We start from the raw sequence: 25,840 nt of genomic DNA, 5'->3' as shown, positions 1-25,840 counted from the left end.
ATCTCAATGTAGACAAGTGTAATGTGCTGCGAATACACAGAAAGATAGATCCTTTATTATTTAGCTACAAAATAGCAGGTCAGCAACTGGAAGCAGTTAATACCATAAATTATCTGGGAGTACGCATTAGGAGTGATTTAAAATGGAATGATCATATAATGTTGATCGTCGGTAAAGCAGATGCCAGACTGAGATCCATTGGAAGAATCCTAAGGAAATGCAATCCGAAAACAAAGGAAGTAGGTTACAGTACGCTTGTTCGCCCACTGCTTGAATACTGCTCAGCAGTGTGGGATCCGTACCAGATAGGGTTGATAGAAGATATAGAGAAGATCCAACGGAGAGCAGCGCGCTTCGTTACAGGATCATTTAGTAATCGCGAAAGCGTTACGGAGATGATAGATAAACTCCAGTGGAAGACTCTGCAGGAGAGACGCTCAGTAGCTCGGTACGGGGTTTTGTCAAAGCTTCGAGAACATACCTTCACCAAAGAGTCAAGCAGTATATTGCTCCCTCCTACGTATATCTCGCGAAGAGACCATGAGGATAAAATCAGAGAGATTCGAGCCCACACAGAGGCATACCGACAATCCTTCTTTCCACGAACAATACGAGACTGGAATAGAAGGGAGAACCGATAGAGGTACTCAAGGTACCCTCCGCCACACACCGTCAGGTGGCTTGCGGAGTATGGATGTAGATGTAGATGTAGAAGAAGAAATGCAGATGATAAACAGGTATTCATTGGACAAATATATTATACTGAAATGTGATCACATTTTCACGCAATTTGGGTGCATAGATCCTGAGAAATCAGTACCCAGAACAACCACCTCTTGCCGCAATAACGGCCTTGATACGCCTGGGCATTGAGTCAAACAGAGCTTGAATGGCGTGTACAGGTGCAACTGCCCGTGCAGCTTCAACACGATGCCACAGTTCATCAAGAGTAGTGACTGGTGTATTGTGACGAGCCAGTTGCTCGGCCACTATTGTCAGTTGGTGACAGACCTGGAGAATGTGCTGGCCAGGGCAGCAGTCGAACATTTTCTGTATCCAGAAAGGCCCGTACAGGACCTGCAAGATGCGGTCGTGCATTATTCTGCTGAAATGTAGGATTTTGCAGGGATCGAATGAAGGGTAGAGCCACTGGTCGTAACACATCTGAAATGTAACGACTACTGTTCAAAGTGCCGCCAATGCGAACAAGAGGTGACCGAGACGTGTAACCGATGGCACCCAATACCATCACGCAGGGTGATACGCCACTATGGCGATGACGAATACACGCTTCCAATGTGCGTTCACCGCGATGTCTCCAAACACGGATGCGACCATCATGATGCTGTAAACAGAAGCTGGATTCATCCGAAAAAATGACGTTCTGCCATTCGTGCACCCAGGTTCGTCGTTTACACCATCGCAGGCGCTCCTGTCTGTGATGCAGCGTCAAGGGTAACCGCAGCCATGGTCTCCGAGCTGATAGTCTATGCTGCTGCAAACGTCGTCGAACTGTCCGTGCAGATGGTGGTTGTTGTGTTGCAAACGTCGCCATCTGTTGACTCAGGGATCGAGACGTGGCTGCACGATCCCTTACAGCCATGCGGATAAGATGCCTGTCATCTCGACTGCTAGTGATACGAGGCCATTGGGATCCAGCACGGCGTTCCGTATTACCCTCCTGAACCCACCGATTCCATATTCTGCTAACAGTCATTGGATCTCGAACAACGCTAGCAGTAGTGTCGCGATACGATAAACCGCAATTGCGATAGGCTACAATCCGACCTTTATCAAAGTTGGAAACGTGATGGTACGCATTTCTCTTCCTTACACGAAGCATCACAACAACGTTTCACCAGGCAACGCCGGTCAACTGCTGTTTGTGTATGAGAAATCGGTTGGAAACTGTTCTCATGTCAGCACGTTGTAGGTGTCGCCACCGGCGCCAACCTTGTGAGAATGCTCTGAAAAGCTAATCATTTACATATCACACCATCTTCTTCCTGTCGCTTAAATTTCGCGTCTGTAGCACGTCATCTTCGTGGTGTAGCAATTTTAATGGCCAGTAGTGTATGAACTAAAAGTCGCAATATTGATGTACGGGTGACTACAGTTACGTACCAGATGCGGCGAGCACTTCACTCTTGACCCTTACTGAACGATGACAGGGCAGCGGTCGATGTTGCTTCGCCGGCCGCTGTGGCCGAGCGATTCTAGGCGCTTCAGTCCGAAACCACGAGGCTGCTACGGTCACAGGTTCGAATCCTGCCTCGGGCATGGATGTGTATGATGTCCTTAGGTCAGTTATGTAAAAGTAGTTCTAAGTCTATAGGACTGATGATGTTAATGTTAATGATGAATATGTTAAGTCCCATAGTGCTTAGAGCCATTTGAACCATTTGTTATTGCATTATCCTTAGCCGTTTTCGTTCATCCAGTTTTTTGTTTGTCTGTGACACAGCCAGATTCGCGTAATTTCGCGACAAGTTTCAGCCCCGCACTGTGGGTAATGGTTGCTCTGGCTGGCTGGCGTCGTTGAAGTCTTCTGCGATAACACGGCTGCTTGTCTCTCCCATCAGGAGAAGCTCAGCGTTTTCGGCTTGTGTTGACCCTATCAGCTTTGACGTCAAATATCAGGGAGGAACTTCATTACTTCATTCGTAACTCGAATGTGGGTAAAGGTATGCTCAAATGAAATATATCATTGTTTTTATCGTGTAATTTTCTATCTTTATGCTATCTCACACGACGCCTTCAGAGTTTCATCAAACATGGTGGCTTCAAAATTGGCCACCATGTTGGTAACAGAACGCCACAGACTTTCCGGCTCTGCCATGTAATAAAACTTGACTTTAAATTTGCGTTTATCCACCTGTCTCCCTATTTACACAGTCACTGACAACCCTGTAAACATACATATACACAGTGAGTCTTGTAATACGTAACACATCTTTTGTTTCATTCACCATTAAAGATGTCAAACAACATCGGCAAGTGGTAGCAGTCAGAGGACCGCATAATGTTTAATCATCTTAATTCTTGTATCAACCTAGATACTGAAGCATGTATGAATCTTTTTAAATGGACCGCAGTACTGTTTTAATTGAATGTGAAAGTTTTGAAGAGACGAGTACGGTGATATTCCGCTTGTTAATGCTGGTGTTGAAATTTGTTACGAAAGTATCTGAGAACTGTGCTCCAAGACAAGGAGTCCGGAATCGGCTGCTGCAGTATGGAAGCAGGCAGATGGGCCTCTCACACCACGCTACACAGTTGTATCAAGTCTTTCCGACTGTCTGCTTCTTTCCAGAAAACGGGCTCACTTTAACACGAGCACCTACACACATTTCAAATACACTCCTGGAAATGGAAAAAAGAACACATTGACACCGGTGTGTCAGACCCACCATACTTGCTCCGGACACTGCGAGAGGGCTGTACAAGCAATGATCACACGCACGGCACAGCGGACACACCAGGAACCGCGGTGTTGGCCGTCGAATGGCGCTAGCTGCGCAGCATTTGTGCACCGCCGCCGTCAGTGTCAGCCAGTTTGCCGTGGCATACGGAGCTCCATCGCAGTCTTTAACACTGGTAGCATGCCGCGACAGCGTGGACGTGAACCGTATGTGCAGTTGACGGACTTTGAGCGAGGGCGTATAGTGGGCATGCGGGAGGCCGGGTGGACGTACCGCCGAATTGCTCAACACGTGGGGCGTGAGGTCTCCACAGTACATCGATGTTGTCGCCAGTGGTCGGCGGAAGGTGCACGTGCCCGTCGACCTGGGACCGGACCGCAGCGACGCACGGATGCACGCCAAGACGTAGGATCCTACGCAGTGCCGTAGGGGACCGCACCGCCACTTCCCAGCAAATTAGGGACACTGTTGCTCCTGGGGTATCAGCGAGGACCATTCGCAACCGTCTCCATGAATCTGGGCTACGGTCCCGCACACCGTTAGGCCGTCTTCCGCTCACGCCCCAACATCGTGCAGCCCGCCTCCAGTGGCGTCGCGACAGGCGTGAATGGAGGGACGAATGGAGACGTGTCGTCTTCAGCGATGAGAGTCGCTTCTGCCTTGGTGCCAATGATGGTCGTATGCGTGTTTGGCGCCGTGCAGGTGAGCGCCACAATCAGGACTGCATACGACCGAGGCACACAGGGCCAACACCCGGCATCATGGTGTGGGGAGCGATCTCCTACACTGGCCGTACACCACTGGTGATCGTCGAGGGGACACTGAATAGTGCACGGTACATCCAAACCGTCATCGAACCCATCGTTCTACCTTTCCTAGACCGGCAAGGGAACTTGCTGTTCCAACAGGACAATGCACGTCCGCATGTATCCCGTGCCACCCAACGTGCTCTAGAAGGTGTAAGTCAACTACCCTGGCCAGCAAGATCTCCGGACCTGTCCCCCATTGAGCATGTTTGGGACTGGATGAAGCGTCGTCTCACGCGGTCTGCACGTCCAGCACGAACGCTGGTCCAACTGAGGCGCCAGGTGGAAATGGCATGGCAAGCCGTTCCATAGGACTACATTCCGCATCTCTACGATCGTCTCCATGGGAGAATAGCAGCCTGCATTGCTGCGAAAGGTGGATATACACTGTACTAGTGCCGACATTGTGCATGCTCTGTTGCCTGTGTCTATGTGCCTGTGGTTCTGTCAGTGTGATCATGTGATGTATCTGACCCCAAGAATGTGTCAATAAAGTTTCCCCTTCCTGGGACAATGAATTCACGGTGTTCTTATTTCAATTTCCAGGAGTGTAGTTTTCATAGACATCTGCTGATATTGCGGCATATAGTTCCACTAACAGTTAGTTAGTTATATATCCCATAGATCAGTAAAACGATTCTTTTATCGAAACAATATGGAAGTATATAGTTTACGGTATATGTAGATGTGATTAGCATTCACATTACCTATATATTATTGAAAAGTAGTTTATAGTTTTGTTTTTACAGGCTACCAGTTTTTAAGCAAAAATTTGCTCATGGCGTGGTTACCAAGGAGAAATGATATTAAATTGGGTTTGCTTTGTTACTTGTCACACCTTTTATATTTTTGGCAAATAACCAAAAATTTTTCTTGCTGCATATTGAGTCTTTTTTTCAGCTACTGACACTTTTAATAATGGATAATAAAGTCACTTTTCTCCGAGTGTTATCACTACTCTTCTCAAATTGTGCTAGGTCATTTTTGATGCATTTCATTAGCGAGTGTACGTATTGTGATGCAATTAAATGCCTAACTCTTTCAGGAGGTAAATACGAGATGACTACAGGTGAACAGCGCACATTAACGTTGCTTTTCACTTTTGTACAGTCAGTGCTTCCTTTCGAAGTGATGAATTATCCCCGAAAATTACTCCGTAACACATTATTGAACGGATATATGCAAAATTTTGTAGGAGGCTGATTCATTTGTTTGAAAATCTAGCAAATGTACGAGCTGAATCGTTTCAACACTTCAGCAGTGTACTTCTTCCACTTCGAGTTTTCATCAGTTTGTGCAATCAAAAAATTGGAAGCAGTCTGCCCTGTTTACCGGCTGTCGTACTTCCTTCTTCCTTCGTGATTCCCCTCCCCCTCCTCCAAACATAGAGGCATGTTTGTGTTGCCGGCCGTTGTGGCCGAGCGGTTCTAGGCGCTACAGTCTGGAACCGCGCGACCGCTACGGTCGCAGGTTCGAATCCTGCCTCGGGCATGGACGTGTGTGATGTCCTTAGGTTAGTTAGGTTTAAGTAGTTCTAAGTTCTAGGAGACTGATGACCTCAGATGTTAAGGCCCACAGTGCTCAGAGACTTTTGAACCAGTAGAGTGGCACGATGTGGGCGTACAGGTCCTCTCAGTAAGGTGGCCTAAGGCCGTCGCACTGGACTCTGATGATGTTGAAAGAAAGGGTTTTGTAGCAAGTCGATGTGGAATAATATTGTGTATTGGAATCCTTAATTAAACCATTGTGTTGATCAATTCCTCCTGCTCAGGATACACCATGAATGCATTCGACAGTACAGTCCATAACGCTCCCTCCTTACTTCAGAGAGTACACGCCATCTCTCTGATGGAGCATGAAACGTAGTTCATCTGAAAGGGCGAAATGTCGCCACTGAGTGGCGGAATAAGCGTGAAAATTTCAGTCTTCGCCGCCAATTAACAGCAGCCATTGTGGATGCATGAACCGTGCGCCTACTGCGGAGGCCCATACGCAGCAATGATCTCTGAACTGTTGCTGAGGAGACACTGTTGCTAGACTCTTGCTTCATCTGAGCTGTCAGTTGCTCAACAGCTGAACGTCCGTCTGCAGGCATCTCTGCAGCCGTCGTTCACCCGTGCCACCTACAGCCCGTGGTGCACCGCAGTTGCCTGTGCGCCGGTTTTGGATAACGCCATTTTGTCATGCACGTTATACGTTAACCACTGCGGCACGCAAACAGTAGGCAAACTTAGCCCTTTCTGAAAGACGTCACCCTTCCGCCGAAAGCCAATGATCACGCCCTTTTGGAAATCAGATAAATCACTTCGTTTCCACATTGCGAAAACGAATGCACTGTTGTCTACACTCTACATCCCTGCGGACACGCTTAATGTACCCTCCACTGTTAGTGGTGCCACTTGCCGTCAGTGAATGGTTATTGCACGTTGACCTCGAACATAGGTGGTGGCCATATTAGTGAAACTGCACCGTATACGTAAACAGAACAGAGGCGAACGTGGAATCATTGTGGCTACAATACAAGTCGTAAATGGGGCAGCCGACTGAGACGAGCGGCTCTGTCGGAAAACAGATTGTTGTGACTCGCAAGACAGCCAAGTCACTATTCGAGGATGCCGAAATGCACGCGTTTAAGCTCACGCAGACTGGCGTGAGGTCTGGAACAGTTAAAGGAGTTGAGTCTAATAAATAAAGTACGAAGCTCTTGGAATACTTAACTTTAATCCACAATTGGAGAACATCGGCCTGACGGTACAGCCATCCATAGATAAATATTAAATGATACTGGCGCCTTGCTAGGTCGTAGCAATTGACGTAGCTGAAGGCTATGCTAACTATCGTCTCAGCAAATGAGAGCGTATTTGTCAGTGTAGCTTCGCTAGCAAAGTCGGCTGTACAACTGGGGCGAGTGCTAGGACGTCTCTCTAGACCTGCCGTGTGGTGGCGCTCGGTCTGCAATCACTGACAGTGGCGACACGCGGGTCCGACGTATACTAACGGACCGTGGCCGATTTAAAGGCTACCACCTAGCAAGTGTGGTGTCTGGCGGTGACACCACACAGATTATGAGCTGGAGCCTCGGAAATGTCATGTCGGAAACGGGAAAGCTGTTTCAAAGAATTTTTAACATGTTGCAGCCCTGTCAGCAACTGTGATAAATTAATATGTCAAAAATCCGCCTCAGTTGCGAAATGTTACTGGTCTGTACCCAGGTTTCAGCTAGAGTAACCTAGCCTTCTTCAGAAGCATAAATAAACTAATACATGCCAGAATAAGGCACGGTCAGACATAAAAAGCTGAAGCACCGTGGTACCATGTCAAGCTACGTTACTTTGCCGAGGAACAGCCCCGCCCCCACTTTGTGGAAAGCGATCGGTTAGCCGCGGGCGCTACGTTGGAACTGCACTTCGGAGCACAGCGTTCAGCGTACATTGTTCAACTGGGGCTCGGTAGTAGACGACCTGTACGTGTTCCCATCTTCACCCAACGCCATTGTCAGTTACTACTGGGCTGGGCAAGCGATCATTGAGATTAGACCTTCGATCAACGGAAACGTGCCCCTTTTCTTGTTACACTGGTTCAATAGTCATATTCGGATACACCGTCATCTGGAAGAGTGGCTACTCCAAACATGCACCCCAATTCGGATGCAGGCTAATCAGATCAGTAAAACGTTATGGGGGAGCTTCACCTGGGCTTACGTGACCTGTGGCAGCACTCGAAGGAACTATGACAGCTGTGAACTAAATGATCATTGCTTCGTACGTCCTGCATCATTTGATGTCACATGTCTTTCCCAGTGGCGAAGGGGCCCTTCCAGTGCAATAGCTACCCATGTTACAAGGCAAGAGTGAAGGTGCATAATAGTCGATACCGTGTGCCGGAAACGTTTCTCCGTAGAGTGAGCCCAGCATCTCTCGCCGTGCGGAGCGCATAAGCTAGGCAGCACCCTCCAGTCTCTCCTACACGTGTTCCGTGGACCTGCAGAGGTAGGTGCGTGGGAGGGGGGGGGGGACAGGTGAGTTAGTAGTGTTGCGTGTGCGTTGCAGCTGTTACTTATGTTGTTGTGTAAGCTGAGTGTAGTGAGAATGCTCACTATTGCAGAAAGAATTTTTTTAATGGAAGAGGTTTGCCATGCAGGAGGAAACTTAACGCAAAATGTGAGACGGGAGTGTAGATTACCTTTTTCTGCATCGAGTTGTCCACATCATGACATTGTATGTGATTAAGTTCGCAAATTCCAGACAACAGATTCAGTTCATGATGCGACATGAATACGTTGGCCCATAATTTAATAGAACGAAAGCTCGACGACATTTCGGACATCATGTTTCGGAGTCCAACAAAATCTGTAAGGAGATTATCGCAAGAGGTTAAAATCTCCTGTACGCCAGCAAATCACGCGTTAACAAGTGAGGTGGGATGTTCTCGTCGTTGTTGTGTTCTTCAGTCCTGAGACTGGTTTGATGCAACTCTCCATGCTACTCTATCCTGTGCAAGCCTCTTTATCTCCGAATTCATCTCTTGGTCTCCCTCTATGGTTTTTACCCTCCACGCTGCCCACAAATACTAAATTGGTGATCCCTTGATGCCTCAGAACGTGTCCTACCAACCGATCACTTCTTCTAGTAAACTTGGACCACAAATTCCTCTTCTCTCTAATTCTATTCAGTACCTCCTCATTAGCTAGGTGACCTATCCATCACATCCTATCATATTTCGAAAGCTTCTATTCTCTTCTTGTCTACACTGTTTATCGTGCGTGTTTCTCTTCCATATATGGCTACAATCCACACAAACACTTTCAGAAAAGACTTTCTAACACTTAAATCTCTTCTTCAGAATGCTTTTCTTGCCATACCGAGTCTACATGTTATATCCTGTCTATTTCGACCATCATCAGTTATTTTGCTCCCCAAATAGCAAATGTCATCTACTAATTTAATTGCCTCACTTCCCAATCTAATTCCCTCAGCATCAATCGACTTAATGTGACTACATTCCATTATCCTCGTTTTGCTTTTGTTGATGTTCATCTTATACCCTCCTTTCAATACACTGTCCAATTCCGTTCAACTGCTCTTCAAGGTCCTTTGCTGTCTCTGACAATTACAATGTCATCGGCGAACCTCAAAGATTTTATTTCTTCTCCATGGATTTTAATTCCTACTCAGAATTTTTCTTTTGTTTCCTCTACGGCTTGCTCAATATACAGATTGAGTGACATCCGGGATAGTCTCCAACACTGTCTCACTCCCTTCAAAACCACTGCTTCCCTTTCATGCCCCTCGATTCTTATAACTGCCATCTGGTTTCTGTACAAATTTGTAAAAAGCCTTTCGCTCCCTGTATTTTACCCCTGCCACCTTCAGAATTTGAAAGAGAGTATTCCAGTCAACATCGTCAAAAGCTTTCTCTAAGTCTACAAATGCTAGAAACGTAGGTTTGCCTTTCCCTAACCAATCTTCTAAGATAAGTCGTAGGGTTAGTATTGCCTCACGTGTTCCAACATTTCTACGGAATCCAAACTAATCTTCCCCGATGTCGGCTTCTACCAGATTTTCCATTCGCCTGTAAAGAATTCGCGTTAGTATTTTCAGCCGTGACTTATTAAACAGATAGTTCGGTAATTTTCACATCTGTCAACACCTGCTTTCTTTGGGATTGGTATTACTATATTCTTCTTGAAGTCTGAGGATATTTAGCCTGCCTGATACATTTTGCTCACTACATGGCAGAGTTTTATCAGGGCTGTCAGTAATTCTATTGGAATGCTGTCTACTCCCGGCGCCTTGTTTCGACTTAGGTCTTTCAGAGCTCTGTCAAACTCTCCACGCAATATCATATCTCCAATTTCATTTTCATCTACATTGTCTTCCATTTCCATAATATTGTCTTCAAGTACATCGCCCTTGTATAGATCCTCTATATATTCCTTCCACCTTTTTGCTTTCCGTTCATTGCTTAGGATTGGTTTTCCATCTTAGCTCTTGATATTCATGCAGGTGGTTCTCTTTCCTCCAAAGGACTCTCTAATTTTCCTGTAGCCAGTATCTATCTTACCCCTAGTCATATATGCTACTAAATCCTTACATCTGTCATTTAGCCATCCCTGCTTAGCCATTTTGCACTTCCTGCCGTTTACATTTTTGAGACGTTTATATTTCTTTTCACCTAATTCACTTACTGCGTTTTTATACTTTCTCCTTTCATCAATTATATTCAATATCTCTTGTTACCCAAGGATTTCTACTGGCCCTCGTCTTTTTACCTACTTGATTCTCTGCTGCTTTCACGACTTTGTCTCTCAAAGCTACCCATTCTTCTACTGTATTTCTTTGCCCTGTTCTTATCAACTGTTCCCTAATGTGTGCTCTGAACCTCTCTACAACCTCTGGTTCTTTCAGTTTATCTAGGTCCCATTCCTGCCTTTTTGCAGTTTCTTCAGATTTACTCTACAGTTCATAAAAGATAAGGTGTGGTAAGAGTCCCCATCCGCCCCAGGAAATGTCTTACGATTTAAAAGATGGTTCCTGTATCTCTGTGTTACCATTACATGTTGTTGTTGTTGTGGTCTTCAGTCCTGAGACTGGTTTGATGCAGCTGCATGCTACTCTATACTGTGCAAGGTTCTTCATCTCCCAGTACCTACTGCAACCTACATCCTTCTGAATCTGCTTAGTGTATTCATCTCTTGGCCTTCCTCTACGATTTTTACCCAGTACGATGCCCTCCAATACTAAATTGGTGATCCCTTGATGCCTCAGAACATATCCTACCAACCGATCCCTTCTTCTGGTCAAGTTGTGCCACAAACTTCTCTTCTCCCCAATGCTATTCAATACTTCCTCATTATTTATGTGATCTACCCATCTAATCTTCAGCATTCTTCTGTAGCACCACATTTCGAAAGCTTCTATTCTCTTCTTGTCCAAACTAGTTATCGTCCATGTTTCACTTCCATACATGGCTACACCCCATACAAATACTTTCAGATAAGACTTCCTGACACTTAAATCTATACTCGATGTTAACAAATTTCTCTTCTTCAGAAACGCTTTCCTTGCCATTGCCAGTCTATATTTTATATCCTCTCTACTTCGACCATCATAAGTTATTTTGCTCCCCAAATAGCAAAACTCCTTTACTACTTTAAGTGTCTCATTTCCTAATCTAATTCCCTCAGCATCACCCGACTTAATTCTACCACATTCCATTATCCTCGTTTTGCTTTTGTTGATGTTCATCTTATATACTCCTCTCAAGACACTGTCCATTCCATTCAACTGCTCTTCCAAGTCCTTTGCGGTCTCTGACAGAATTACGATGTCATCGGCGAACCTCAAAGTTTTTATTTCTTCTCCATGGATTTTAATACCTACTCCGAATTTTTATTTTGTTTCCTTTACTGCTTGCTCAATATACAGATCGAATAACATCGGGGAGAGGCCACAACCCTGTCTTACTCCCTTCCCAACCACTGCTTCCCTTTCATGTCCCTCGACTCTTATAACTGCTATCTGGTTTCTGTACAAATTGCAAGTAGCCTTTCGCTCCCTGTATTTTACCCCTGCCACCTTTAAAATTTGAAAGAGAGTATTCCAGTCAACATTGTCAAAAGCTTTCTCTAAGTCTACAAATGGTAGAAACGTTGGTTTGCCTTTCCTTAATCTTTCTTCTAAGATAACTCGTAAGGTCAGTATTACCTCACGTGTTCCAGTATTTCTACGGAATCCAAAGTGGTCTTCCCCGAGGTCGGCTTCTACTAGTTTTTCCATTCGTCTGTAAAGAATTCGTGTTAGTATTTTGCAGCTGTGGCTTATTAAACTGATTGTTCGGTAATTTTCACATCTGTCAACACCTGCTTTCTTTGGGATTGGAATTATTATATTCTTCTTGAAGTCTGAGGGTATTTCGCCTGTTTCATACATCTTCCTCACCAGATGGTGTCCTCAAGTACATCGCCCTTGTATAGACCCTCTATATACTCCTTCCATCTTTCTGCTTTCCCTTCTTTGCTCAGAACTGGGTTTCCATCTGAGTTCTTGATGTTCATGCAAGTGGTTCTCTTATCTACAAAGGTCTCTTTAATTTTCCTGTAGGCAGTATCTATCTTACCCCTAGTGAGATAACCCTGTACATCCTTACATTTGTCCTCTAGCCATCCCTGCTTAGCCATTTTGCACTTCCTGTCGATCTCATTTTTGAGACGTTTGTATTCCTATTTGCCTGCTTCATTTATTGCATTTTTATATTTTCTCCTTTCATCAATTAAATTCAATATTTCTTCTGTTACCCAAGGATTTCTACTAGCCCTCGTCTTTTTACCTACTTGATCCTCTGCTGCCTTCACCACTTCATCCCTCAAAGCTACCCATTCTTCTTCTACTGTATTTCTTTCCCAAATTCCTGTCAATTGTTCCCTTATGCTCTCCCTGAAACTCTGTACAACCTCTGGTACTTTCAGTTTATCCAGGTCCCATCTCCTTAAATTCCCACCTTTTTGCAGTTTCTTCAGTTTTAATCTACAGGTCATAACCAATAGATTGTGGTCAGAGTGCATATCTGCCCCTGGAAATGTCTTACAATTTAACACCTGGTTCCTAAATCTCTGTCTTACCATTACACAATCTATCTGATACCTTTTAGTATCTCCAGGGTTCTTCCATGTATACAACCTTCTTTCATGATTCTTGAACCAAGTGTTAGCTATGATTAAGTTGTGCTATGTGCAAAATTCTACCAGGCGGCTTCCTCTTTCATTTCTTAGCCCCAATCCTTATTCACCTACTACGTTTCCTTCTCTCCCTTTTCCTACTACCGAATTCCAGTCACCCATGACTATTAAATTTTCATCACCCTTCACTATCTGAATAATTTCTTTTATTTCATCATACATTTCTTCAATTTTTTCGTCATCTGCAGAGCTAGTTGGCATATAAACTTGTATTACTGCAGTAGGTGTGGGCTTTGCATCTATCTTGACTACAATAATGCGTTCACTATGCTGTTTGTAGTAGCTTACCCGCATTCCTATTTTCCTATTCATTATTAAACCCTTTCCTGCATGACCCCTATTTGATTTTATGTTTATAACCCTGTAGTCACCTGATCAGAAGTCTTGTTCCTCCTGCCACCGAACTTCACTAATTCTCACTATATCTAACTTTAACCTATCCATTTCCGTTTTTAAATTTTCTAACCTACCTACCCGATTATGGGATCTGACATTCCACGCTCCGATCCGTAGAACGCCAGTTTTCTTTCTCCTGATAACGACATCTTCTTGAGTAGTCCCCGCCCGGAGATCCGAATGGGGGACTATTTCACCTCCGGAATATTTTACCCAAGAGCACACCATCATCATTTAATCATACAGTAAAGCTGCATGCCCTCGGGAAAAATTACAGCCGTAGTTTCCCCTTGCTTTCAGCCGTTCGCAGTACCAGCACAGCAAGGCTGTTTTGGTTATTGTTACAAGGCCAGATCAGTCAATCATCCAGACTGTTGCCCTTGCAACTACTGAAAAGGTTGCTGCCCCTCTTCAGGAACCACACGTTTGTCTGGCCTCTCAACAGATACCCCTCCGTTGTGTTTGCACCTACGGTACGGCTGTCTGTATCGCTGAGGCACGCAAGCCTCCCCACCAACGGCAAGGTCCATGGTTCACGGGGGGAAGTGCGACGTAGTAAGGAAACCAAACGGAGAACACTAGCGGGCCGCTCGAATATGCGAGCGCGACGGCCTAATTGGGTGACGTAGATGCTAGTCTGACATACCGCAACGTCTTGAATTTATTTCTTAACAAATATTTCTCAGCACAACGCACCGAGCCACACCACTACAAGCTTTTCAGAGAGTTTCAGACCGCTCTGTTCACTGAAAAAATTGATTGTAATAAATACGTGTCAATTGACGTTGATAGCTCTGCTGTTGTCTTTTGATTGTAATGTGTCAAATCCTAAATCTGTTACTGTAAACGCGGAGATACGGAAGCGACGTGTACTTTGTAACAGGTGATCAGCAATGTCGTGGTTAATATTAGAGGGCTGTCTACTGTACTGGCGCAGCCGCCGTCTCAGGGCCAGCCACAGAGCCGTGACGGAATGGTTGCAGCCTCGCAGGGGCAGCCGCCAGACGTTTTGCATGCAGGGCAGGGCAGGGCAGGGCAGGAGACATCAGCAAGTGTGCTGACGTCACAAGCAGCGGATGCCACTGCTGTGGCCCGCTGTCGGTCGTCCAGGATGGATCCTCGCCCCTACCTGTCTCTGTTCGTGGCTTTCACTCGTGCCTCTCTTCGCATAGAGACGGACCAGCATTATTGACGTGTACAATTTTTTCATTTAACAGTAAGGCATTTCACATGTCTGTATCAAAATGGCTCTGAGCACTATGGGACTAAACATCTGAGCTCATCAGTCCCCTAGAGCTTAGAACTATTTAAACCTAAATAAACTAAGGACATCACACACAACCGCCTAGAACCGCTCGGTCACAACGGTCGGCTCTGTATCAAATATCAATTTATTTTCATTGACCAAAAATTAAAAATACTAAGGCTTCAGTTTTATTAAAAAGTTAATATTCAATATTTGTTAGTTAACAGTTATTTTCGTTAATAAATATGGAAAGAGGTTCCTACTGGCGAGAAGAGATTCAGCGACTTTATCAGTACCAGTCCGCTAAGCTACTCGCCAGCTACTGCCGAATGCTAATAAACTTGAGATTTTTGTATTTGATGTGGTGTCACAGCCAGACACCACACTTGATAGGTGGTAGCTTTTAAATCGGCCGCGGTCCGCTAGTATACGACGGACCCGCGTGTCGCCACTGTCAGTAATTGCAGACCGAGCGCCACCACACGGCAGGTCTAGAGAGACGTACTAGCACTCGCCCCAGTTGTACAGCCGACGTTGCTAGCCATGGTTCACTGAGAATTACGCTCTCATTTGCCGAGACGATAGTTAGCATAGCCTTCAGCTACATTTGCTACGACCTAGCAAGGCAGCGTATTCAATTGCTATAATACTTCTGTATCATTAAGAGCAATGTTCTACAAATGTGGATTAAAGTTAAGTATTCCGGAAGCTACGTACTTTTCTTTATAGCATTCATTACGTATCCTGTTTCAGACCTCACGCCAGCCTGCTTGATTTTAACGCGTGCATTTCGGCCTATAGCTATACAACATTTGACACCCCCTGGAAATTTTTGATTTCAACGGCTATTGTTTTCCAGTAATTTAGAGAACCGTCTCTCGCTGCCATACGAAGTTTATGTCCGGGCACTGATATCCACTCCCTCTTAGTGCGAACAAAATGGAACAGGCCCCTCGTCAAAGCATTCTCCCGCATGCCGATATCCGATTAGTGGCTAGAGTACAGTTAATACGTGTCCTCTTTCTTCTTCCATTTCCATATGGAGCGAGGGCAAAAACAATCATCTGCATCCGCTTGCATCCCAAACGTTATTTTATCTTTAGATCCACACTAACGAAATACGCACTACAAACACCAGAACTCCCATTTGACACACCCGCTCCTACAGACGTTCTCTCTATAAGACGAATGACGTTTGGCGATAATTTATGTCAGTCTATACAGTTTCTGCTGCACAAGACTGAACTAGGTGAACCACAAAGAGAGGCAGAGAATGGAAAAGAAATATAATCTCCATAGCACACGACTTTCGTTTGAACGTAGTACAACAGTTAGTTATACCGCTTTAATTAACACGTCGAAAAGATGAAGTTAGTTTCTTTGGTTGTGCAGTCCTGACCCACAGTACCACAGCACGCCGCTGGTGCAGTCAAGGAAAACGGCTCAGCAATCGGTAACCGTAGCATCGGGCGGTGATTCGTTTTGCGGATTTGAAGGGGAACAAGGATACAAACAATCCATGTCGATTTGGTAAAAGCAGAATTATGCAGCATAATGGTGAGGTGACGGAAACACTTCCTCTGTGGTCAGATAAGTGTGAATGACAAAGACGGGAGTGGCAGACCGTCTTTCTGTCAAGAACCACGAATCGCAGTACAAATGGAGGCCCTGACGCCCCCGAATTATTTTCCCGTATTTGAACCACAGAACCGACCAAAAATTTTATTAATTAATTGGAGTCGGCTATTACTCGTATGGAAGGTTAAGGGCTCCGACTGCATGCGCACTACGTATCCCATGTCCTTTTTTTCATTTTGTAATAAAATTTGATCACTACACTTTTTAATAATTTACTGTAAGAATGATCGATACACAATAAACACCAACAATATACTCACAGTTTATTTGACAAGCAGAGTTGGAATGTCAAATATCACAGGCACTCGGTGCTATTTATGGAACAAAGTTTTCAATATTGTTAGCGTCAATACGGACTGTTCCCCATGAAAACCACCGAATTTAGTTGAAACTTCGTATATAACCATTACCGGCTCTCTTCGTTCATTCATTGTTACTATTATTACTATTAGTGTTATTATTATTAACTTTATCCACTTTATCCACCTTTAACTCCTAGTCACAGCCTCGTCGCTGGTATTAATAATTGATATTTGCTCTTTCATAAAGTTTCCCCAGCTTTACTATCTCATAATCATCCTCCCCAGCTTTACTATCTCATAATCATCCTTGTGACCAACTTACAATTCTGCTTGCCGCCGCCCGACTCAAACGACCCGCGCACTACGTAAGAAACGCTTCCACAAGTGCATCCACGTTTCATCTATACTCCGCAAATCACTTTGCGGTGTGTGGCGGACGGAAGGCAGTCCACCATTGTCACTCCCTCCCCCTGTCATCCTCCATGTGGGGTCGAATCTCTATAATTTTATCTCGATAGTGTCTTCACGAGTATGCGCAGCAGGAAGCAGTACATCTGTAGACTCTTCTGGGAACGTACTCTCTCGGTATTTGAACAGTAAACGACCCCGTGACGTAGAACGGCTCTCTTACAGCTTCTGTCACAGAAGTTGGTTGATCGTCCCTGTGACGCTTTGGTGATTGCTAAACGACACACGCTGCTCTCGTTTGGATCTTCTCTGCTTTCTCCGTCAACCCTATATGGTACGGGTCTCAGGCTGACTAACAATATTCAAGTTTTGGTCGAAGGGGACATTCGTTTGCAACCTACTTTTTGGGTGGGCTACACGCCTTGAGTATTCTTTCAATGAATCTCAGTCTGGTATGTGCCTTGTCTGCGATTAATTTTACGTACTCGGCCCGATTCAAATCACCCCGTACTCATACTCCTAGTTATTCAGTGGATGTGACTGCTTCCGGTGAATGTTATGCAATCGTGTGCTACCTGTGATCAGTAAATAATACCTATTTCAGCCGGTTTAGGCGATGTCTTCTGTTTGTGTATGTTGAGAGCCAACTGTCAATCCCTGCACCAGACGTCGATCCTTTGTAGGTCTTCGAGCATTTCGCTACAATTTTCCATCTATGCAACTGATTTGCATAAAATGTCATCATCCGTGAAAAGTCTCACGGAACTGACTGATGTTATTCACCCTATCATTAACACTGAGGTGACAAAAGTTATGGGATGGCAATGTGCACACATACGTATGGCGCTAGTATCGCGTACAGAATGTATAAAAGGGCAGTGCGTTGGCGGAGCTGACATTTGTACTCAGGTGAGTCATGCTTCCCGACGTGATTATGGCCGCACGACGGGAATTAACAGTCTTTGAAGGCGGTATGGTAGTTGGAACTAGAAGCGTGGGACATTCCGTTTCGGAAATCGTTAGGCAATTAAATATTCCGAGACCGAAAGTGTGAAGAGTGTGCCGAAAAGACGAAATTTCAGGCATTACCTCTCATTACGGACAGCGCAGTGGCCGACGGCCTTCACTTAACAACAGAGAGAAGCGGCCTTTGGGTAGAGTAGTCAGTGCTGTCAGACAAGCAACACTGAGGTGCAGTAACTGCAGAAATCAATGTACGACGTACGACGAACTTAGTCGTTAGGACAGTGCGGCAAAATATGACGTTCATGTGCTATGGCAACTAATGGCCGACAAGAGTGCCTTTGCTAACAGCACGGCGTCGCTTGCTGAAGCGGTTGGACGCTAGGCGACTGGAAAACTGTGACCCGATGAGATGAATGTCGACTTTAGTTGGTAAGAGCTGACAGTAGGGTTCGAATGTAGCGCAGGACCCACGAGGCCATGGAGCCTAGTTGTCAACAAGCCACTGTGCAAGTTGGTAGTGGTTCCTTAATGGTGTGGACTGTGTTTACATAAATAGACTGGGTTCTCTGGTTTGAACCGATCATTGACTGGGAATGATTATGTTCGGCTATTCTTATTTTCAAACAATGTTGGAATTTTTATGGATGACAGTGCGCCATGTCACGGACCACAATTGTTCGCAATTGGTTTGACGAACATCCTCCACAATTCGAACGAATGATTTGGCCGACCGTCAAATGTTTACGGGATACAATGGAAAGGTCAGCTGGTGCCCGAAATCATGCACCGGCAATATTTTCACAATTATGGACGTTCATACAGGCACCAAGGCTGAATATTGCTCCGGGGGAACGGAGGACTGACACGAATTTAGGAGGTATCCAATGACTTTTGCACCTCAGTGAATGTATATTGTGGAGGATAATGGTCCTGCAACGCTCTCTTTGTGTACGCCTGACGTTGCTTTTATATCTAAACATTTCTGTCCATTGAGAATGACATTCTGTGATCTGTTTGCTCGGAACTCCTCAATTCAGTTCCACAGCAGGTCCGATGTTACGTACGCTCCCGTTATGTTCATTACCCGGCAGCATCTGCAGAGCGGAACCTTATCGAATGCCTTCTGGAAGGTGAGGGACGCAGCATCGGTACCTATTGCTCTCTAGCTCTCGTGGACGATCCAGAGCGAGCTGGGTTTCAGATGATCCTTATATGCAGAAACCACGTTGTTTTCTGTCTGTCGATTTACAAAAGAACTTGCCTTCGGTTGATACGATATCCTTACATTCGGACACAATACACAACTGTACGATACTCTCGCAAAATCTGAGAGATTAAATATCGAGAGGGGCCGTGAATTTGTAGAGGCTAGTTCCCCGCAGGCTGCGTGAGGGTTGCGGAAGTTGTCTGCTGGTCCACGACCAGCAATCGGCGAACTGATTTTACGTGCAAGATTCCAGACAATTAGCCTGTCCAAACAAAGGCTGGAGGACGCTCTGTAGCAGTTCTCCAGAGCAGTGGCAGAGGGGGCAGTGGCCAGTCCAGAACGGCGCCAGAAAGTCATCGAGCAGATAAAACGTTTTTGAAATAGAATTGTAGTCAACGATTGCGAGGTGAGGACCAGGCTACTGCCTCGAACTCTAAAGAGCCTAAGAAAATGCAGATACAAACGCCTTTCGAAATTTTAGGAAAACAATGAAAAAACATATTTTGTTTCAGCATAACTGAAGTATCTCGCATAATCGACGGCCTGCCTAAGCTATTGATATCTATGTCTGCGTCCCCTGTCCTTTCCTTTCGCCATACCTTCAACTACAGTTTTAAGCAACGGTGAATGTCTTACTATATGCTCGACCATGTGATCTCTTCTGATCATTGTGTTTTAGTAGATATTTCTTCCTCGTAGACTCGTTATAGGACGTCTTCATTCCTTACTCGAACACATTGCAAGAAAAGAAAGACTCGAGAAATTGAAATCACCCACTAGCTCCACGTTCAGGCTGTGAAGTCCCAAGGAGCGTCTACCGGCCACCGGGTCACGCTCTGCTCCAGGGCGTCATACGGATGCTGTATGGAGGGGATGTGGTCAGCAGACTGCCAACACCGTGGAGCCGCTACATCTCGGTCGAGTAGCTCATCCATCGTCATCACGAGGCTGTGTGCACCCCGTTCTACACCTCAAACTGCGGGAATTACGGAGAATCGAACCTGGATCCTCCTGGTGACAGCCATCTACGCTGACCACGCAGCTATGAACTTCAAATCGTGTACGGCATATTAAATATCGTAATCAGATCTCCCTTTACATTATCTATTTTCAAAATTGGCCTCGTCGTGAGAATTTTGGCAAAAGTAAATACTTCCATAGTTAAATTTAAGACTATCATAATTTTAGTGAAAAGACATGATACATTTCTGTAGGAGTTACTGTAAAATTTCATAGCACCTACTGAACTTATGACAAATTTACGGGGTGAATCCGAAACATACCGAAAAATTCTTAGAGTTTGTGTGAAATCACAAATGGTTCAAATGGCTCTGAGGACTATGAATCTTAACATCTGAGGTCATCAGTCCCCTAGAACTTAGAACTACTTAAACCTAACTAACCTAAGGACATCACACACAACCATGCCCGAGGCAGGATTCGAACCTGCGACCGTAGCGGTCGCGCGGTTCCAGACTGAAGCGCCTAGAACCGTTCGGCCACACCGGCCGGCGGCCACCACCTCCTGAGATTTAATTACTCCTTCTCTATATACGGACGTGGCAACGCTCCACATTTTTCTCATCGATTGATGGCTTCGCGGAGACAAAAGTACTCAGAAAATGTAATTTCAGAGCCGGTCGCTGTGGCCGAGCGGTTCTAGGCTCTTCAGTCCGGAACCGCGCGACTCCTACGGTCGCAGGTTCGAATCCTGCCTCGGGCATCGATGTGTTTGATGTGCTTGGGTTGGCCGGCCGTGGTCGCCAAGCGGTTAAAGGCGCTACAGTCTGGAACCGCGCGGCCGCTACGGTCGCAGGTTCGAATCCTGCCTCGGGCATGGATGTGTGTGATGTCCTTAGGTTAGTTAGGTTTAAGTAGTTATAAGTTCTAGGGGACTGATGACCTTAGAAGTTAAGTCCCATAGTGCTCAGAGCCATTTGAACCATTTTTTTGCTTGGGTTGGTTAGGTTTGAGTAGTTCAAAGTTCTAGGGGACTAATGACCTCCGATGTTAAGTCCCATAGTGCTCAGAGACATTTCTTAGTTGGTACTAAACTTGTTCCATTCAGAAAAGGTACTTGGCGTTGTCGGATGTCATGCCCACTTCGGTCTTTGTACTAAGCTTGGAGTCAGCACTGCTCGGTTTCGTGTCGGGTGTTTGCCGTGACTATTAGTTACTCATTAACACTGCAGCGTGGGTAGGTTTGCTGGGCGATATGCACCTCGTGCGTGTATTCACCGGGAGGACGACGCAGTGATCAGCTGTTCCCACAAGGGCGCCCACCACGTCACCGAACTTTTGTATCCGCAGGTAGGGGCGTACGAGATACCGAATCCTTCCGTGCTACAATGGAAGGTACTGATGCTGCAAGGTGAAAACAGTGCATCCTCAAGACTTTCACATAAACAAAAGTAAATGGGCTAACAATCCAATAAACTGTAACTACGTTACCATTCTACAGTAGAAGCAGCCAACGGAGACCATGAGAAATTTCGATTTTTTCGCAAACTGTTTAATAAAGGCTGACTGGAAAGGTGGAACTTCCCCTTTGAATGTAAAGAAAGACTGTGCTGGTGAACGTCTACGTTATTTGATACACAAACAGCTGAGTAAAACTGAACGTACTCAGAAAGTTTTCTCTTTACTTATTCTGATCATTTCTAAACTGAAACACAATATTTTAGCGCAACGCATTCTGACTTTTAATAATTCCTGCAAAAGAATAGCCCTGACTAACAATAGCCTATACCCTTCATGAATCACTTACCTCACAAAAATCTGCGTTAATCGAACTACTGCAATACAGCGAGCGCCAATAAAACATTCTAACTACTGAAGGCACTAACTACGGACAGGCATATAGTCAGCAAATGAAAGATTTTAATGGAGAACAAACAATGTATTTACCTTCATAATGTTCAAAAGTCATAATATATGTATCATTTCTCGACATCCAGTTTGACAAATTTCCTTTTTCTGGCGGACACACGTCCAGATCGTCCGCTCATATTAACATCTCAAAACTCTGGCATCTCTCTCCCCACATCCACCACTGCTGGCGGGTCACCTCCAACAGCCCAACACTACTGACTGTTCACATCCAACAGCCCAACACTACACTAGCGAATAATCCAACAATGAGTCCAACCAGTCACAAAATGGTTCAAATGGCTCTGAGCACTATGGAACTTAACTTCTGAGGTCATCAGTCCCCTAGAACTTATAACTATTTAAACCTAACTAACCTAAGGACATTACACACATCCATGCCCGAGGCAGGATTCGAACCTGCGACCGTAGCGGTCGCGCGGCTCCAGACTGTAGCGCCTAGAACCGCTCGGCCACTCCGGCCGGCCAACCAGTCACATACTGCACACAGCGCAGTCAGCGATTTTAATATAGAGCGTTACGTGGCTTCACCAACAAAAAACCTAAACAGCCTATTTACAAAGGACCTAACCTGCCAAGTTTTAGAGCGCTCGTTCTTTTAACAATAACAAGTGATAAATTTTAAAAAGGTACTATAGTAACGCTATCTACTGATCTTTCGTACATAACTCGAAGGATGATAATCGTGTCTGTGATTTTGGATAATATTCATGTGTATGTGGGAGTAAATGGACAGTTACCCGAGAAAACTGAACGACACTTCGCAGCAAAATCCACAGTTTTCAGTCCATTTGGGGAAGTATGAACAACGCGAGCAGTGATTGTCTGGCTCGAAGCCCTGAGCGAGAGATGATCATAAAATTTTAGTTTTCGCCTCCCAAAACTGAAGGTACTTAATTAATTGTTTTTTGTTCGCAGGTTCATGTCGGCAATCCTGATCTCCGCGAGACACCCCCCTAGAGTAGCAGAGTAGCAAACAGAAAAAAATGGCGCAGCCCGTTGGTAACTTGAGGACTGTATGGTGATTCGTTTTCTGTGTTTGAAGGGGAACAACGCTGCGACAATCCGTCCTGACTTGGAACCAATAGACAGCGGTAGGACGGGTGTGGACATTCTGGCCCAGGCGATTGTCTTATCACATCTGGTGTCTTGGTACACGTCTGGTGTCACGTTACACACTTGGGCTCCTCGATGGCCTCCAATCTCTCTCCCCTGGTGAACCACCGGGACTTAATCGAGGACACTCAGGGCAATCAGCAGCTCTAACCCCCCCTCCCCCCCTTTCCCTCACTTCCCCTCTGGACCAACGAGGATCAATTCCCTACTCCACCTCCACCCCGCACCTGCATCTTTTTACAACTGGAGCACTTTAGTGGCTGGGTCACTCTACAGCTGAGCAACACAGAGAGAGGTTGTAGGCTGTATTCATTTCTTCATAACACATCATGTTAAGTCACTTAAGTTCTGCTTGTTAATACCAGTTTAATATTACATCATTTGAGACACCAGCAGAGACCACACCTAGGAAGATATGCGAGTACTCTCGTTCTTCCACAGTTTTTCGTATTTTTTCATATTTTTCGTATTTTCCACGATTTTACGTATTTTCTATCCATTTTAGTATTTATACCAGATTTTCCCATAATTTTACGTCTTTTGCTCATTTACGCAAGATTCACTCTGCTGTTCCGAACGTTGCATTGACTTAATGATGCTCTCGTTCAATAAGAATGCAGTATGTACCCGAATTAGTTATCACTAATATTGCAGTACACCTCCCCAACTCCATCTTTTATAACTGCGACACTAGAGCTGGGCAGCATAGGGAGAGGTTGCAGGATGTATGTATTTTTTTTAATAACAAATTCACTACAGCTCTTTTTGTTAATAATACTTTAATACTTCGTCATTCGATGGACCAACAGACACCACACCCAGGCAGACATGTAAGCATGCTCATTTTTCCATATTTTCCACTACTTTATGCTTGTTATACAGTCACGTGTGTTTTGTGTCAACGTCACAAAAACATCCTGTCGTATCGTCTCACAATGTCCCCAATGTCCCGTCATCGTCGCATCATGTCGGGCTGACTTCATGATGCCCACAGCCACTCACAATGCAGCATCGGCCTGATTAATTTATCATTGGTAAGTCACCACTCCATTTCTAACGTGCTTGTGACGTCACAGCGAGTGTGTCAGAAACAAACACATTGGTAGAAATAATGACGTCACGTCATATAAATAACGTGGTAGCACATTCTGTTAGCACTACCGATTTCTGACGAAACATATTGTGTGTATAATAAATACCACACAGCGATGGATAAAACTCTGCCAAACCTCCACTTTTGTTAGATTTTGCAACATCATAGTAAAATTCTGATGCCTCTGATCATAGATACTGTTCGTGCCTTTAGAGAGGTGAGCAATAACCGCCACAACCAAAGCGAAAAGCATGTCGCCTGCTGGATAGCCTACCCCTCAGACTCCGACATGAAGGTGTAGCCGCGAACATTGCCCCTCCTCCCTCCCCTCCAACGACCAGTGCCGAGAATGTTGCGGTGGAATCCTCTCCGGCGTGGTGGCTAAGACAAAAGACAATGCTGCTACATCAGTTCTGGCTGAAGCATCTCTCGCCCACTGTAGCAACGGCAAACAGCCCTCGAGACTGATGGAAATATCAAAGTCTGACACTCCTAGGTTGTGATAAACTCGCCGAATCATTCGTGTATGATTTAAGTTGGAAGAGTCAAGTGACTTAGTAGTTGGGTACGGAAGTTCTCGAGTGGTCACAGTGGTCGTTCAGTTCATGATTTCGAATGAGAGAGCTCCACGTCTCCTCCCAACACTAAGCCAGACCATCTCCCCAAGTGAATGTGTAACTGGTAGCTGGCACAAAAGACACTCAGTCTTTCAGAGAGATGGCAAACCACCTAGGCAAGGCAGTCGTAGCTCGAAGACACCCGCCTGCTCACCGGAGGAAATCTGTGGACCCATTTGAGGATGCAAGTTGCTAACAGCGCCAACCACGTATTGCTGGACTGGTACCAGTGGCTTCAATCAACACGATAGTATCACGTGATCTAAATTCGGATTATGCTCTTTTCGCAAAAACCGCTACTGAGGAGGAACATTTGTTGCCAGTGTACATTTCACACAATTAAGAGAAATTGGAGATCTACCGGAGATGATCTGCTCTAGCACAGTTTTTTTTTTTTTTTTTTTTTTTTTTGGAGGCACAGGGTACCATATACCATATGGAATGTGTGTCTTGCTGTCTTGCGAAGAGAGACCTCATGTTCCCGTGGTCCTCCTATAAGCAATCAGCGGCCCAGGGTTCGGATAAGCATTTAAAAATACAATGAATCTGTGTCTAACTTTCGTTTGGATTGTCAGTGAAATAGGCTTCTACGGAAGTAGATCTTACGATAATTATAGGCCACATCCATTAAACCAAACTCATAAGTGTTTCAGACTCTTGATTAAATCTCGTATTTTGTCGCAACACACCATGAAAATCCGAAATATGTTGTGTATGTGATAAATAGTTATAGATTCGAAGGCAAATCGTTGGTATTTACTTATAACACCATACTGAATTACACTGCGTGGTGGAAGCGTATCAGTTCTGAAAAGAATATGTGCGAGGGCGTAAGAAATCCAGTTTCCCAGTCTTGGTTCTATAGTAACATGGGCAGACGAGATGATTTCAGTCATCTGGCGGAGTAGCTCTAAATTCCACCGCCAGGATGGCTACAAAATAGATGTCATTATTGCTGTTTTGATATAATCGATTTTCACCTTCAAACAAAAGGGCT

This window comes from Schistocerca cancellata, chromosome 9, assembly GCF_023864275.1.
Source record: "Schistocerca cancellata isolate TAMUIC-IGC-003103 chromosome 9, iqSchCanc2.1, whole genome shotgun sequence".
Classification (NCBI taxonomy): Eukaryota; Metazoa; Arthropoda; class Insecta; order Orthoptera; family Acrididae; genus Schistocerca; species Schistocerca cancellata.
The sequence above is the reverse complement of the archived record's forward strand: the minus strand, read 5'-3'. Positions refer to the sequence as shown.